General features: G+C 41.5%; 1 long non-coding RNA gene across 1 annotated transcript; it reads left to right on the top strand.

The window, feature by feature from the left end:
* The first annotated feature begins 7,811 nt into the window (after window positions 1-7,811).
* Window positions 7,812-8,523, top strand: LOC138839420 (uncharacterized). Its single transcript, XR_011375971.1, has 2 exons — window positions 7,812-7,961; window positions 8,153-8,523. It is a non-coding gene; the product is annotated as an uncharacterized lncRNA (long non-coding RNA).
* Window positions 8,524-13,713: the final 5,190 nt, after the last annotated feature.

Genomic DNA, 13,713 nt, shown 5'->3' on the forward strand with positions numbered 1-13,713 from the left:
AATTTGTGTGTTCATTTTTGTTGAATAGCATGAACATTTGAATTTCCTTTCTAATCTCTTCCATGACCCACTCATGATTCAGCAGTGTGTTGTTCAGCCTCCATGTGATACCGGACTTTCTTTGGTGGCTTTTGGTGTTGAGTTCTAATTTTATTCTCTTGTGGTCAGAGAGAATGCAAGGTATAACTTCAATGTTTCTGAATTTAGACAAGTTTGCTTTGTGGCCTAAAATGTGGTCTATTTTAGAAAACGTTCCATGTGCTGCTGAGAAGAACATGTATTCTGATGCTGCTGGATGAAATGTTCGGTAAATGTCTGTTAAGTCTAGTTGATCTATGCAGCTGTTTAGATCTGCGGTTTCTCTGTTGAGTTTTTGCCGAGTTGATCTATCTAGTGGGGAGAGTGGTGTGTTAAAATCCCCAACAATTAATGTCTTTGGATCTATATGCGATTTGAGGGAAAGTAGTGTTTCTTTGATAAATTTGGGTGCTCCATTGTTTGGCGAATAGATATTTAGAATTGTAATATCCTCCTGAAGGAGAGATCCTTTAATTAGTATGTAGCGACCTTCTTTATCTCTTCTCAAGAATTTTAGTTTGAAGTCTATTTTATCTGATATTAGGATTGCAACTCCCGCCTGTTTATGAGGGCCGTTTGCTTGGTAGATTTTGTTCCAGCCTTTAACATTGAAGATGTGTTTGTTTTTACGGGCAAGATGTGACTCCTGCAGGCAGCAGATAGAAAGGTCTTGTTTTTTAATCCAACTAGACAGTCTATGTCGCTTAATTGGAGAGTTCAGTCCGTTAACGTTAAGAGATAGGACTGAGAGGTATTTGGGAGTTCCTGCCATGTTATCCACCTTCTTGGGGGCTGCGAAAACTGGGTTCTTCCTAAGGTTCTTGGATTCTCAGTTTGGGTGCAGTTTCTTGGCCTTTGTTGCGTTCTTGTTGGTTTTCTATGTGTAGGACATCTTTAAGAATCTTTTGCAGGGCTGGTTTGGTGAAGATGTATTGTTTCAATTTTTCTTTGCTATGGAAGGTTTTTATTTGGCCTTCAGTTATGAAGGAGAGTTTAGCTGGGTACAGTATTCTTGGTTGATAATTATTAGTTTTTAGGGCATGGCATACGTCATTCCAGGCTCTTCTTGCTTTGATTGTCTCTGCTGAGAAATCTGAGGTGATTCTAATTGGTTTCCCTTTGTAGGTGATTACCCTTTTCTCCCTGACAGCTTTAAGGATCTTGTCCTTGGTCTGGGTTGATCCTGTGTGGATTATAATGTGACGGTGGGATGTCCTATTCTGGTCTGGTCTATTTGGGGTTCTAAAAGCTTCTTGTATCTGAATAGGCCTATCTTTTTGTATGTTTGGGAAGTTCTCTGCTAGGATCCTGTTAAACAAATTTCCTAGACCATTAACTTCTGTTTCTAGGTGCTCCTCTACACCCATTATCCTTAGATTGGGCCTTCTGATGGTGTCTTCCAGGTGTTGGATAGACCTATCATATTTCTTGGACTTGTCTTGGATGGTTGTATATTCTTTCTCTATAATATCTAGGCTGTCTTCAATCCCTGAGATTCGATCTTCTGCATGGTCTAACCTGCTGTCAAGACTCTCTACTTTGTTTTTTATCTCTTTTCCTTCTAACTGGTCAGCTTTGATGGCTTCAAGTTCTTTGTTGAAGCTCTGTTTTAGGTCTTGTATGAATTTCTTTACTTCCTTAATTTGGTGTTCAGTGTTTGTTCTCAAATCACTTAGTTGATTGGTTATGGTTTCTTTGGACTCCCATTCCTTCTGTTGGGTTCCATTCAGCATTCCCTTTGTGGTCTCTCTGACTTCCTTCAGCTCTTTGTTAATGGATTCCATGAATGCCTTTAGTGATCTTTGTGTATTCTCTACCTGGTCTCTCAATTCCTGAATTACTCTTTGATTAGCTTCCTCCCGTCTGTGGGATTCCTGCAGTTCTCTTTCTTCCCGTTCGTGGGATTCCTGCAGTTCTCTTTGAGTGTTCTCTGCCTGCTCACACCATTCCTCCCTTTCTCTTTGAGTATTCTCAAGTTGTTCACGCAAATCCTGTATCAGTTTTTGAGTAGCTTCCTCACGCTTATGATATTCCTGTATAAACTTCTGGGATGCCTCCTCTCTCTCCTTATCACGCTCATACAGAGTCCTTTGTACATTGTCAAACTTCTCATTTATCATGTTTGCTATTAGTGTTTGTAGAGCTATTTGGGAACTCTCCTCTGGATTATTCTTTATCTGTTCTAATCCCTGATTATCAAGATTGGGAATTGAGATACCCGAATTTACCATTTTTCTTGTGTTTTTCCGGCTTACTCGGCCCATTTGAGATGAAGATTGCACCAGTTTTATGCTAGAACACTATCTTAAGGCAACCATCAACCAAAGTTTGCGTTTGTACAGTCAATAGTCTACAGATACAATCTAGTTCAACAGATACATCTATTCAACATCAAACAACTATATGTTAAAGTACTTCGAACCGCAGAAAAGAATTTGGAAAACCAGAAATTATTAGGATTAGGGAGAGATGTGGGTAAAAAATAGGAATAGATTGGTGTGGGGAGGCACAGGGAGAGTTAACTATGTCCTGATCACAATGCAGGAAATGGGTTGGGTAGGATGCAAGTAGAGAGAGAGAGAGACCAGAAAAAAAATAGAAACGTAAAAATTCATGTTATTATAGAAGTTAAAAGACCGTCTATTTAGAGAGGAATGTGAATATGTTCAGAGAAGGGGAGGGACATAGAGGAGATGTGAAAAACTTTAAGGATGGGAAAGGGAGAAGAAAAGATCAGAAGTTCAGTAGAGCTAGACAAAAAACAAAAAGATAATTAAGAAAGAAAGAAAAAGAGAAAGAAGACAAGAAAAGAAAGGAAAACGCTCATTCACATATTCCTAAAATAAAAATTATAAGATGAGAAAGAAAAAAAAAAGTTACTGGAAAACAATTATTTTTTCAGAAGAGGCAAAAATTAAAGATTAATAAAAGTTTTAGAAGAGAAAAAAAATATATATATAAGGTAGCAAAAAACAAAAAAACAAGCAAAAAAGAAAAGAAGAAGAAAAAAAAAGAAAAAAGAAAAAAAAGTCTTTTGATTTTTTTTTTGGGGGGGGAGGAGTGGGAAGAATCCTGTATCTCCCTTTTGTGTCTAACCAGTCTCTTGTTGGAGTCTCTGGTCAGCTTGAGGTCCTGTGGCTTGATTGGTTTCTTAAGTCGGTTGGTTGGAAGAGGCAGAAAAATGCTCTGCTTTACCCAAGATTTTGAGATCCCCCTCCCAGGTTAGTTTTCTGGGAGGGTGATCTGCTTTGAGAGTCACAAAAGAGGGGGATGTGGTGATGGGGCTAGGTTCTGGGTAGAGTTGAGGCCTTTCAACAAACAGTAGCTTTTCCCTGGGGCTATTTTGTGATAAAGCTCACAGCGCCCAGCCTGGAGCCATTCTCAGGGTTTCTGTTTTTCAATTGATTGTGGTGGCTGCTAGAGGGAGGGGCAGCCTCTGGCTCTGGTTACCCAGTGAGGCAAGGCACTCCGATGGCTGGCGCCTGAGCTGGGTGACTTTTCCCTGGATGGTGCTGAGTCTGGCAGTTCACTTCGCCGTTAAGTTCTTGTGACCTGCTAAATGCTCGTTTTATTCCAAGGCCTGAGCTGGAGCTAGCAGCTCCTCCGAGCTTTGTCGGTATCCAAGATGGAGATCACCGGTGCTGGGGGGGGGAGGGGTAGCCTTCCCTCCTCTGCTTCCTGAGAAGGAGTGAGGATGTCGGGCTTGTACTCACGCCGAGTCTTGGATCCTGGGTTGTCTCTGGTCTGGAAACAGCAGGATGAAGATGTCGGCTCCTTGTCGGTTCTTGTTGGTGTTGAGTAGAATCCGCTTGTCTGCTGCGTCTGGCTCCTTTGTCCCGGACTCTCTGTGTCTCAGGGATGACCCCGCGGTGGTGGTCGCCGCCGCAACCCTGCCGCCATAGTGGCAGCTGATGTGTATCCTTGGCTTCCCCACTCTTGTCTAACTCTCTGTCCTGTGATGGCACACTTGGTGTGATTCTCTGGCTTAGGACTGTTCACTAGAACTCTAAAATTGCTTTCTATGCGAGAGCTTGTTCAGATTCCATCTTCTCCTCCGCCATCTTTCCGGAACTCCAATTTTGATCTTTTAGTGTCCATTGAGTTTACTTGTAGATTTATAGGCAAATTCTGATGATTACAAATCAGAGAAACCATGCAACCTGTTTCTTTCGTCTGGCTTACTTTGCTTAATATAATTTTCCCCAGGTCTTGGTATTTCCTTGTGAATGGGACAGTGTCATTCTTTCTAACTGATGAGTAAAACATCCATTGTGTAAATATAGCATAGTTTCTTTTTTAAAATATAGTTTTATTGTAAAAATACTGTACAGAAAGCTGACAGATGAGGAAGGTAATGAATGCATTTCCTACCTCCTCCTTTGTTTTTCCCCCATCATCGTTTCATTCCCAACCTCCTCACCTGCTGCCTCCCCCCCAAGAGCTGTAAAGATTGTTTTCAACATAGTGTTACCATATATTCTTGATCCATTTGTCCTCTGAGTGGCAGCTGAGTCGATTGCCAATCTTAGCGATGGTAAACCACCTGCATGGACATGACTGTGCTGGTGGCTTTAGTCTGGCTTGGTTTGGGGTCAGTTGGAAAAATACCTAGGAGTAGGATTGCTGGGTCATGGGGAACCTCTCTATTTAGTAGTTTGAAGAACCTCCATACAGCTTCCAGACTGGTTGCAGAAGCTTCCACTCCCAGCAATAAGTCGGTATCATTCCCTTTCGGTGACATCCTTTGCAAGCATCTGTTATTGTTACTGCTCTTGAGGATGGCCATTCTAATTGTGGTGAGCTGGAATCTCAATGTGGTTTTGATTTGCATTTCTTTTCTGGCTAGAGATGCTGAGCATCTCGTGAAGAGCTCAGAACTGAAATTCAAATGTTTATGGAATTTAACCAAAACAAACACAAAATACCAGCTCCTCTGGGACATAGCAAAGGCAGTACTCAGAGGAAAATTTATAGCTCTGAGTGCCTACATCAATGAACTGGACAAATCTCAAATCAGCACTTTACTGATGCACCTTAAGCTCCATGAAAAAGAGAAACAATCCAACCTCCAAACTAGGAGATGGAAACAATCAAGATTCTATCAGAAATAAATGAAATAGAGACTAAGAAAACCATAGAAAGACGCAACCAGTTGGTTCTTTGAAAAAATTTACCAAATTGACAGATACTAAGCAAATGTGACTGTGTGAGAGAGAGACAGAGCGAGAGAGACAGAGAGAGAGAGAGTCAGACAGACAGAGAGACAGAGTGAGAGACAGTGAGAGAGACAGAGACAGAGAGAGAGAAGCCAATCGGCCCAAATAGATACAATTAGAGATGGAACCAGGAACGTCATGACAGAAACAATCAAGATTGAGAACATTACAAGGGAATATTTTGCATACCTGTATGATAACAAATTGGAGACTGAGAAATGGAAGAATTCCTAGTGAATATCGATATATCCAAACTAAACCAAGATTTAACCCAACTAAATAGATGCATAACAAGGAATGAAATTGAAATGGCAATATAAGGTCTGCCATCCAAGAAAAACCAAGGGCCAGATGGATTCACAGTGAAATTGTATAAGGACTTCAAAGGAGAACTCACTCCAATAAATCTCTCATAATTTCTCAATGTCTTCCATGAAATTCAAAGGGAAAGATCACTAACAAAGTTATTCTATGAAGACAATAGAACCCTTTCCCCCAAACCATACAGGGACTCATTAAATAAGGGAACTATGCATCCAGCTCTTTGGTGAATATTGAGGCAACACTTCTCTATAAAATTCTGGCCAACTGAATTCCACAAATAATCCCAAAGAATCATACACCATTATCAAATGGGATTCATTCCAGGGTTCAATATACCCAAGTCAATGAATGTCATTCCACAAACCCCGACAGGAGCAAGGACAAGAACCATATGATCGTCTCAAAAGATACAAGAGAAGCATTTGACAAGATCCAGCATCCCTTTATGATAAAAGCTCTGGAGAATCTCAAATCCATGGAAGATTCCTCAACAAAAGAAAGGATGTACATGACAAACCTACAGCTAGCATGATACTTAATTTGGTGAAAAGTTAAAACCATTTCCTCTAAATTGAGGACAAAGAAAAGGATGTCTACTCTTTCCACTCCTTCTCAGGAGAGTGGTGAAACTCCTAGCAAGAGCAATCAGGTAACAGGAAAACCAAACGGGATCCAAATAGGGAAGGAAGGAATAAAAGTATTCCTGTTTGCACATAACAGGATCCTGTAACATGATCCTAAGTTACTTGAGCTGATCCAAAGCTTTGGCATGTAGCAGGGTATAAAATGAATCCACAAAATTCACTAGCTTCTCTTCATGCCAACAAGGGGAGAACAACCCTGAAACAAGAAAAGCATCTCCATTAGAAACAGCAAAAAAAAAAAAATACCTAGGAATTAACTTATCCTTAGATGTGTAGGATCTGTAAGATGAAAACTTTGGAAATATGAAAAAGGAATGTAAGGAAGATGTAAGGAAATGGAAAAACCTTCCATGCTCTTGGATTGGAAAGATTCACAGAGTGAAAATGGCGATGCTACCCAAAGCGATCTCCAAATTCCATGCAATAGCAATGATAGTCTCAGCAACATTCGGCAATAACATAGAAGAAGCAATCTAAAAACTCACATGCAACCACAGAAGACTCTGAATAGCAAAAACTCCATAGCAGGAAGAACAACACTGGAGGAATGTCAACACTAAGCTTCAAACGCTCTTACAAAGCCATAGAAAGAGAAACGGCTTGGTACTGGCATAAGAAGAGGCCCGAGGACCAACAGAATAGAAGACCCAGAAAGGAACCCACAGACCTAAACCTGCCTAATATTTGATAATAGTTGAAAACACAGGATGGAAGAAAGACAGCCCCTCCACCAAATGGTGCTGGCAGAATTGGCTATCCACATGCAGAAAACTGAAGCTACATCCTTACCTGTCACCTTGCTCCAGAATCAATTACAAATGGATCAAAGACCTTAATCTAAGACAAGATACCCTAAAAATATTACAAGAAAGGATAGAGAAGACACCAGGGCTCCTTGGCAAGACTTGAAACTTCCTTAATCGAAACCCACAATGACAACAAATGACAGAAAGACGGGATAATTGAAATAGTATCAAATTGAAGAATTCCTCCATGCCAAAGAACAGAGAGAGCAAAATATAAAAAGCCCACAGAATGGGAGAAGATATTGGCTGGCTGTGCATCAGACAAGGCCTCAGATCTAAAATATACTTAGAGCTCAAACAAATGAATCCCACCCCCACCCTCCCACCCAGTCGCTAAAGGAAATCTTCCAAGAAACAGCACTATAAATGGGCTAGACGCTATAAATAATATAAACAACACAATAAATAGGCTAAAGACTTACAGAGAGAGACTTCTCCCGAGAAGAAGTAAGAATCGCTAGTAGAAAGGTGATAATTGTGTTTAAGCAAATGTCCGTTTCTCCACCTAGAAATTCTCGGCCTCTTATTCCAGTTCCTTTCCCCTCTTTCCCCACTAGAGCCCCTCACATCATCACCACAGGATTCAAGATGGTGCTTTGTGATGTGGAAACCCCACCCTGGTCAGTGATTGGCTGGCTAGGAATAGCTGGCTGACCTAATAATGATGAGGGGTGTGGTCGCCTGGGGTGGGGGGCATATATAGGAGTGTTCTGGCGCCTGCAGATCAGAAGACTGCAGGCAGGGAAGGAGGGAAGATGGCCAGGACCATGATGCCACGGGGCATGGCTGCTGCCGCCGCTGTCCAACAGGGAACCTCACTCCAGCGAGCGCCACCCAACAAACTCAGGAAGAACAAGAAGAAGAGAGCGTGTCCGCGTGGATTGAAAGGAAAGGTGAGGTGATCCACACAAGGTCTGACCCTTGTTCCCCTTGACCCCTTTCGCAAAAGAGGCTCCTCTCTGGCCTTCCCTGGCACAGAATGTTCTCAGCCCTCACCGTTTCCTGTGAATGCCCTGTTCCTATGTCTCCTCCACGCTCTCCTCTCCATCAATGCTTTTCTAAGGACTGCCTGTGGTCCTTCTAGGCCCCGGTAACACCTGCTGTGGTGGGTCATCTCAGGCGCCGCCGCCGGGGTGCGAGGTGGAGAATAATGGTCACCAACCGACCGGATCTACCGAAGTCCAGGAGGGAGCCAGAACCAGTACCAACCAGTGGTCCCCTTCTTAATAAGCATCCGTGTAAATGCAAGACGTCAAGGGACAAGAAGGTCAAGAATGATCCATCCACTTAGACTCCATTTAGGCAGCCACTAATGTGAGAGCCAGGCCAGGGCAATCCTGTGGGCCATCTCCAAGGTCTCCACTGCCCTGGCTACTGGCATGTGGTTTGTCTTGTCCCAGCACATATTATTGCTATGGGGACAAAAGATGATGAAATAACATACATCGAAATGGTCTCATAAGCCTTTCTGTGTGCTCTGTGATGGTGGGGAAGGGGAGGGAAACAGTAGAATGCAGTGAGTGGAAAGGGAGGGACCTGAGTCCTCTGGGGCTTGCTCTGCAATGGAAATGTGCACAGTGAACCAAATAGAGAAAAGTAGGACCCAAAGGAGGTAAGAGGGAAGTGAACTTCTCTCTCAGCTCTTTGTTCCATAGGAGAAGGAAAGAATGCTCTCTATGAGAGAGAGATAGAGTGAGTGAGGGGGGGACGGAGGAAGGGAGGGAATGGAGGCAGAGAGAGAGAAGGTGAGAGAGAGAAAAAGAGAAAGAGAAACAGTGTGTACGGAGTGAGATCCAGGTGAGCAGAGCTGTTAGAGGTGTTGGTAATAGTGTTCTTTCCCAAATGGGGAAAATCTGATTAAACTTCTATATATGGGTGTGAAATACAATGGGGAAACCTAGAAAGATGAAACAGGCTCCTCTGAGATGTGGGCCTTAGTGGGATGTGTGAGGAAGAGCACAAATGGAAAAGAAGGGTGACCAACCATCTGAATACTTTATGTCTGTGTGTGAGAATGGAACAATGAAACCTGGTGAAATTGGTTTGGTTAGGGAGAAGAATGTTGTTGGAGAAGTGATAATGCAGATAGAGGTACATTGTCTGCATATATGAACATGTCCCAATGAGGAGGGAAGGTTTTGTGTGGTGGTGGTGGTATGTGGGTGGTGAGTAGGTGAGGGGGCATGTAGTAGTAGCTCTCCACAAAACTACACAAAATAATTGCCCCTAGGATACCTTCCTCATAGCATTATTTCTCACCTCTGCCTCAGTGAGGAGCAAATAAGGCTCTCGCAAGGCTTGGGATTGTCTTGTTCCAGGGTAAGTCATGTTAAAGAGAAGGAGGATTGATGTATAGAGAGGAAGGGTGGGTAAATACACTTATGATGTTCAGCCATGCATCTTGAGAGTATGAACGAGGTTGGGAAATACGTGAGAGAATGATGGAAGGGATGACATTGACCATAACACATTTCAACCTCAAATTGACATTGAATTGAAAGCACTTCTTGGCCACTATTTTAGGATATGTTGTTTGATATATTTTTAAGTTTTTTATTGTAAAGGTCATGTACAGAATGTAATGAGTACTGTACATTTCTTTCTGAACAGTGTTGCCCCTACCTCATTTTTCCCCAGTTTTTTTCCTTTCATGACACCTTCTCCAAGGAATACCGCTAATTTCCAATATAGTTCCTAGTAACAATACACTGCTGAATTAGTTGACCCTTTGTCCCACCATTTCTGTGCTCCCCCTTCCCTCCTCAAATCAAATAAACCTATGTAGAAGACAAAGGTTACACAAATGGAAAACAGCGACAAAATGAAAACCAGAACACAGAAAGCAAAAAAGGACTGAAAACAACAATTTTCAAAAGAAAAACCTCTTGTTTCCACTTCCTGAAGTTTATTATGGTAAGCATAATTTTCTATTATTATATGCACCTAGCTATTGTGCCCTTGTGATCCTCTCCTAAGAATGCCATCCTTTGGTCTTAATTGTGTGAACATTCAGAGTCCCCTTAAATTTAACATGTCCATGTGTAATTTTGATCTTTTAGTGTCCATTGAGTTTACTTGTAGATTTATAGGCAAATTCTGATGATTACAAATCAGAGAAACCATGCAACCTGTTTCTTTCGTCTGGCTTACTTTGCTTAATATAATTTTCCCCAGGTCTTGGTGGGACAGTGTCATTCTTTCTAACTGATGAGTAAAACATCCATTGTGTAAATATAGCATAGTTTCTTTTTTAAAATATAGTTTTATTGTAAAAATACTGTACAGAAAGCCGACAGATGAGGAAGGTAATGAATACATTTCCTACCTCCTCCTTTGTTTTTCCCCCCGTCATGGTTTCACTCCCCACCTCCTCACCTGCTGCCTCCCCCCCAAGAGCTGTAAAGATTGTTTTCAACATAGTGTTACCATATAATCTTGATCCATTTGTCCTCTGAGTGGCAGCTGAGTCGATTGCCTATGTTAGCGATGGTAAACCACCTGCAATGGACATGACTGTGCTGGTGGCTTTTGTCTGGCTTGTTTTGGGGGCAGTTGGAAAAATGCCTAGGAGTAGGATTGCTGGGTCATGGGGAACCTCTCTGTTTAGTAGTTTGAAGAACCTCCATACAGCTTCCAGACTGGTTGCAGAAGCTTCCACTCCCAGCAATAAGTCGGTATCATTCCCTTTCGGTGACATCCTTTGCAAGCATCTGTTATTGTTACTGCTCTTGAGGATGGCCATTCTAATTGTGGTGAGCTGGAATCTCAATGTGGTTTTGATTTGCATTTCTTTTCTGGCTAGAGATGCTGAGCACCTCGTGAAGAGCTCAGAACTGAAATTCAAATGTTTATGGAATTTAACCAAAACAAACACAAAATACCAGCTCCTCTGGGACATAGCAAAGGCAGTACTCAGAGGAAAATTTATAGCTCTGAGTGCCTACATCAATGAACTGGAGAAATCTCAAATCAGCACTTTACTGATGCAACTTAAGCTCCATGAAAAAGAGAAACAATCCAACCTCCAAACTAGGAGAGGGAAACAATCAAGATTCTATCAGAAATAAATGAAATAGAGACTAAGAAAACCATAGAAAGACGCAACCAGTTGGTTCTTTGAAAAAATTTACCAAATTGACAGATACTAAGCAAATGTGACTGTGTGTGTGTCTGTGTGTGTGTGTGTGTGAGAGAGAGATAGAGAGAGAGAGAGAGAGAGACAGAGACAGAGAGAGAGAGAGTCAGACAGACAGAGAGACAGAGTGAGAGACAGTGAGAGAGACAGAGACAGAGAGAGAGAAGCCAATCAGCCCAAATAGATACAATTAGAGATGGAACCAGGAACGTCATGACAGAAACAATCAAGATTGAAAACATTACAAGGGAAATATTTTGCATACCTTTATGATAACAATTTGGAGACTGAGAAATGGAAGAATTCCTAGTGAATATCGATATATCCAAACTTAACAAAGATGTAACCCAACTAAATAGATGCATAACAAGGAATGAAATTGAAATGGCAATATAAGATCTGCCATCCAAGAAAAACCAAGGGCCAGATGGATTCACGGTCAAATTCTATAAGGACTTCAAAGAACTCACTCTAATAAATCTCTCATAATTTCTCAATGTCTTCCATGAAATTCAAAGGGAAAGATCACTAACAAAGTTATTCTATGAAGACAATAGAACCCTTTCCCCCAAACCATACAGGGACTCATTAAATAAGGGAACTATGCATCCAGCTCTTTGGTGAATATTGAGGCAACACTTCTCTATAAAATTCTGGTCAACTGAATTCCACAAATAATCCCAAAGAATCATACACCATTATCAAATGGGATTCATTCCAAGGTTCAATATACCCAAGTCAATGAATGTAATTCCACACACCCCGACAGGAGCAAGGACAAGAAGCATATGATCGTCTCAAAAGGTACAAGAGAAGCATTTGACAAGATCCAGCATCCCTTTATGATAAAAGCTCTGGAGAATCTCAAATCCATGGAAGATTCCTCAACAAAAGAAAGGATGTACATGACAAACCTACAGCTAGCATGATACTTAATTTGGTGAAAAGTTAAAACCATTTCCTCTAAATTGAGGACAAAGAAAAGGATGTCTACTCTTTCCACTCCTTCTCAGGAGAGTGGTGAAACTCCTAGCAAGAGCAATCAGGTAACAGGAAAACCAAACGGGATCCAAATAGGGAAGGAAGGAATAAAAGTATTCCTGTTTGCACATAACAGGATCCTGTAACACGATCCTAAGTTACTTGAGCTGATTCAAAGCTTTGGCATGTAGCAGGGTATAAAATGAATCCACAAAATTCACTAGCTTCTCTTCATGCCAACAAGGGGAAGAACAACCCTGAAACAAGAAAAGCATCTCCATTAGAAACAGCCAAAAAAAATACCTAGGAATTAACTTATCCTTAGATGTGTAGGATCTGTAAGATGAAAACTTTGGAAATATGAAAAAGGAATGTAAGGAAGATGTAAGGAAATGGAAAAACCTTCCATGCTCTTGGATTGGAAGGATTCACATAGAGAAAATGGTGATGCTACCCAAAGCGATCTCCAAATTCCATGCAATACCAATGGTAGTCTCAACATTTGGCAATAACATAGAAGAAGCAATCTAAAAACTCACATGCAACAACAGAAGACTCTGAATAGCAAAAACTCCATAGCAGGAAGAACAACACTGGAGGAATGTCAATACTAAGCTTCAAACTCTCTTACAAAGCCATAGAAAGAGAAACAGTTTGGTACTGGCATAAGAAGAGGCCCGAGGACCAACAGAATAGAAGACCCAGAAATGAACCTACAGACCTAAACCTGCCTAATATTTGATAATAGTTGAAATCACAGGATGGAAGAAAGACCGCCTCTCCACCAAATGATGCTGGCAGAATTGGCTATCCACATGCAGAAAACTGAATCTAGATCCTTACCTGTCACCTTGTTCCAGAATCAATTACAAATGGATCAAAGACCTTAATCTAAGACAAGATACCCTAAAAATATTACAAGAAAGGATAGAGAAGACACCAGGGCTCCTTGGCAAGACTTGAAACTTCCTAAATCGAAACCCACAATGACAACAAATGACAGAAAGACGGGATAATTGCAATAGTATCAAATTGAAGAGTTCCTCCATGCCAAAGGACAGAGAGAGCAAGAATATAAAAAGCCCACAGAATGGGAGAAGATATTGGCTGGCTGTGCATCAGACAAGGCCTCAGATCTAAAGTATACATAGAGCTCAAACAAATGAATCCCACCCCCACCCTCCCACCCCGTCGCTAAAGGAAATCTTCCAAGAAACAGCACTATAAATGGGCTAGACGCTATAAATAATATAAACAACACAATAAATGGGCTAAAGACTTACAGAGAGAGACTTCTCCCGAGAAGAAGTAAGAATCGCTAGTAGAAAGGTGATAATTGTGTTTAAGCAAATGTCCGTTTCTCCACCTAGAAATTCTTGGCCTCTTATTCCAGATCCTTCTCCCTCTTTCCACACTAGAGCCCCTCACATCATCACCACAGGATACAAGATGGTGCTTTGTGATGTGGAAACCCCACCCAGGTCAGTGATTGGCTGGCTAGGAATAGCTGGCTGACCTAATAATGATGA

This window comes from Dipodomys merriami, unplaced genomic scaffold (genome assembly GCF_024711535.1).
Source record: "Dipodomys merriami isolate MVZ:Mamm:240054 unplaced genomic scaffold, mDipMer1.0.p SCAF_3, whole genome shotgun sequence".
NCBI classification, from domain to species: Eukaryota; Metazoa; Chordata; class Mammalia; order Rodentia; family Heteromyidae; genus Dipodomys; species Dipodomys merriami.